Raw genomic sequence first — 4,575 nt, forward strand, 5'->3', positions numbered from 1 at the left:
TAGATGAGGGATCTTGTTTATTACTTGTTTTCATGGTTCCTGTTTGATGTGAAGCAGAATCATCTATGTGATGTACTTGTTGTCATGATTCGTCCTGTTATGTTTTGAGATCCCTTTGTTGTATGTTGATGGGATACTCATATTATCGTCATGTATGTTTACATTGAGATCAATTTTATGCCATGTTGGTAGGATGCTCATCATGCATGAGTTTGTGTCATACTAATAGGAGTCTTTTGACTGAGAGTTCCTATAGTGAAACATCTCTTAGCGCCACTCCTGTGTGAGGGTGTTTTCCTTGAATGGTAGCGACATCATCTCTATGTACATCGTCACTATTAACATCACTTAATGTAGCGGCCTACACAATCTTGACACCAAGGTTGGGAGATGTAGTCCCTCCTGTACGAACTCCATTATCAATGACTTATGTTTTTATGATGCTACTGATTGACATGTTGCTCTTCTTTACAGCATGCACATGTATTCATTTATGTTCTTTTAAAAATGCAATCTAACACTTCACGAAAGTAAATGGTCTTGGAAGGGTCCTTTGTCACACCCGGACCTGGATCACTTAAATGACTCCTTATGCAAACAGGTTCTTTTTCAAATAATCATTTCTCATCTCTTGTGGGTATTCTCGAATATTAAGCTGGGAAAGGAAAATATTTGGGTAAAATCATAGTTTTGGAAAAAATGGAATAATTTCAGACAACTCTCTTCATTATATATGATTGAACAGAAAATCTACTTACATAATAGAGTAGCAAACACTTACTCCACGGGAAAATTAAATGGGATCATAGATCAGGTATCTGTGTGTGAACTTTGAAGTATGGAAACTTGGCTTTGGCAAAAACCTGGCTAGGAAAAAGAGTCAAGAATTTGACATTCTCTTGGAAAAAACTTGGCAACTACAGTTGAAAATCTGTAGAAGACAATAGTGGAAATGGGCCAAAATAGTTTCTCTATGAATCAGTGACCCATAAGTTCAACCTATGAGTCTGGTTAGTGGTAATTGTGACACGAAGCCTTTCAATATTCACAAATCATGCAAATTTTCAATTCCTGTAGATTATTTATATATTGATTGCTTGGTGCAGCAAATTATCTTAGCAATGCCCAAAATACCCAATTTCTTGAAAAAGTCCTTGGATATATTGGGACGTTTGTTTACTCTTATCTTGTATTTTTCTATGCTATATAATGACATTTTGCAAAATATTCTTCACCCTCTTTTCTAGAATCTCAATACAAGGATTTGTTGCTATCCTCAGACAAGTTGCGAGATACCCCAAGAACCTCGAGTAGCCAAATTATCATCTCGTACTCCCTAAAAACAATGAATAAAATCAAGATAAATTTGTCTTTCAATCTCAAGTTGGGAACAAACCTTCAAACTAACTGTCTGTTATGTGCTACTTGGGCTTTATGGTTTTCTTCCATGTACTTTCTCTATTTCACCACCTATGGTGCTTCCATCTGAAAGTGGGCCCTTTACCATAAAATCATCCTCACATCTTTCCATTCCCTCAACCCCATAATCTCGTGCAACCTAGTTTTGTTTGGGTTAAATTTTTATAAATTAGTTATCGCCAAAAGAATTGGTGAATATACTATTGAGCTAACCAACCATAAAGCTTCGCCTGAAACTTAATATAAGACTTAGGGGAAATAATCCTTACCTACTTGAATATTTCATTTATCTCCATTTGAAAAGTGAAAATTGAGGGCTCGAGAGTTGGTTGTTATAGAGCTTAATGAATGCTTGACAGTTGACATCTTCAATCTCACCAAATAGAGAATGATAAGTAAAAGGAAATTGTGCAAAACTGTGTATCCTAACCACACTTAAGTGAGATCATAACCCCCCATTGTCATGCATATAGGCATATAGTATAGGTTCTTTAGACAATTCTCATTGTTGTAATCCATTTTTTCTTTTCATTTATGTCTTTAGTGGTATTGAACTAGTGTCAAATGTTGACATAGCACAGAAGCAGAACTCAAGAAAACCCCAAAATCACCTAGCGGATCCCTTTTAAACTATAACCTGACTATTTTCCTTTTTCCTGAAATACACTAAAAAATAAGTCGAAACACTGAAATTTTACCTTTTGATATTGGCATGCTTATCGTACACCGGAAGTCAATGCATCGACCCTTAGTGACCATTGATCTAGATCTGTGAGATGCGACAGTCGCAAAATATTTTGGGTGGGACAATAGACCGGGGGTTAACTACCCGATAAAGCGGTTTTCTTCCCCACCTCCTTTGCTACGTGTTGAAGGGTGAATGGGATCGGGTGTCGACCCTTTAAAACAACTTACAACCTTTAGCGCTCCTGAAATATCGTCCACTGTAGCGAGGTTTCTTGGTGATAGAACGACCGAGGTTGATAGCGATCCAACAGTTGCGGTTGAATTGCATGATCGCAATCACAATGTCTTCTTAGCCAAGCTCCTTATGCTTCAATGGTGGCGATGCGATAACGCTTTGCAGACTTGGTATACTATCACCCCTTATCTATAACATTTCGGATTCGGTTGTATCAAAATCTCAGAATTTGGCAGTTCAGCAAACTAGTTCCTCTCCGCTGAGGTAATGTGATTTGGGGCCCACAAACCTGATAACATTAAAAGCCACCCTCCATAATTTTTGAACTCTGGATTCCAAATCTGAATATGTTTTGCATCGATTCTTAGTGTAATTTCGGTTTTCCACATGCAGAATCAAAACGATATAATAAACTCGCCAATTATATTTTTAACTCAGTGGTATCTATTATAAAGTGTAGAAAAAAAAGCAAGCATCAATATCATCCGAATACAGAGAAAACAAGTATTCAAGGATATCCAAAGGCTGTATATATAATCATGCACACAACACCAATTTATTCATAAATAAAGAGTTACAGAATCTTGTCCTTGGGCCTGATTACACAAACAAAGATCTTTGTCTCAAAATATAATCCACACACTATTGCTCTCTTGCTCTCCTAAATCCACTCAATCATCTCTTTTATAAATCGGATATCACTCTAACTGTATCTAACAAATCAACCCTTATTTTTAATAAATATAACAGTAAATCTTCTAATTCATAGCTCTATCTCACACATATGCTAACAACTCATGTTTGAGCCTAAAATAAGACAATTTCTAACTTATTACAATAATTAAATACAAATCATTTCTTGAGAGATCAAACCCTCTCTATAAAAATTCCTTTTGACCAATCAGGTCAATGAAATCCAACTTGTTCAACCATAACATGTGAACAAAATCTCACATTGCTGGCTAAGTTTAGATGCTCCTCCATCAGACTCCTGAGGAAGAAAAGAATCTTCCTTCAAACTTCCATGACTTACTCCGTACTTCTACAATTCTTCTATTATCAACCAACTAGCATGCTCCACTGGTTGTCCTTTCCATTTGACTAGATATTGGAAATAAGTTTGTCCTCTAGTTCTTTTGGATACTCTTTTCTCCAAAATAGTTTCCACTTCTTTCTTAGCTGTCTTTGGCATTTGTTCTTCCCAGTTCATAGTTTGAACTTCATCTCCTATAGTTTCCTCTTGTAGCTTTTTCTCTGCCTCTTTGTATGGATACAAATCTGCAACATTGGAAATGGGTGATATTCCAATCCCTTCCAGCACCTCAATTTCATATGCATTAGCTGAAAAGATCCTTACAATTTTACATGGTCCTATATTTTTTATTTTTAGATTATTGTAAGTTTTAACAAGAAATCTTTATTTTCTCAAATACACCATCATTAAATCTCCCACTTGGAATTCCTTCTCTTTCCTTTTCAAATCTACCCTCTGTTTGTATTTTCCTTTGACTTCTTCCTATAGTCTTTGCATCTGTTCTAAAAACTCTTCACCTTTTGCACTTTTGATCTCCTGCTTTTCCAAATTTATGAGTTCATACACACCTCTTGGATCCATTCCAAAAACAATATGAAATGGACTCATTCCAGTACTTCGGTTTTGAGTATCATTATAAGCAAACTCAGCTTGAGCTAGTGCCAAATCCCACTTCTTAGGATTTTGATACACTAAACTCCTCAATATATTCCCCAAGCTCTTGTTTATTACTCCGGTTTGTCCATATGTTTGAGGATGGTATGCTCAACTAAAACTGAGGTTAGTTGCAAGTTTCTTCCAAAGAGTTCTCGGGAAATGCCCTACAAACTTTGTATCTCTATCGGACACAATACTTATAGGAAATCCATGTAATCTTACAATTTCTAAAAAAAATAGATTAGCTATATGTGTTGCATCACTAGTACTCATACAAGCAATGAAATGTGCCATCTTATAAAATCTATATACTACAACATAAATGGAATCATTCCCTCTATGGGTTTTTGGTAATCCTAAAACAAAATCCATGCTAACTCTTTCCCATGGTCAATCTGGTATTGGCAATGGTTGATACAATCCTACATTCTAACTCCTTCCTTTCGCATGCTGACATATCCTGCACTTCTTAACAAATTTCTTAACATCATTCTGCATTTTTGGCCAATAATAAAAAGCATTCACCTAAGCAAAGGTTTTATCT

This window comes from Pinus tabuliformis, chromosome 4_2, assembly GCF_031772625.1.
Source record: "Pinus tabuliformis cultivar Carrire ecotype Pingquan chromosome 4_2, CPIR1, whole genome shotgun sequence".
Taxonomy (NCBI): Eukaryota; Viridiplantae; Streptophyta; class Pinopsida; order Pinales; family Pinaceae; genus Pinus; species Pinus tabuliformis.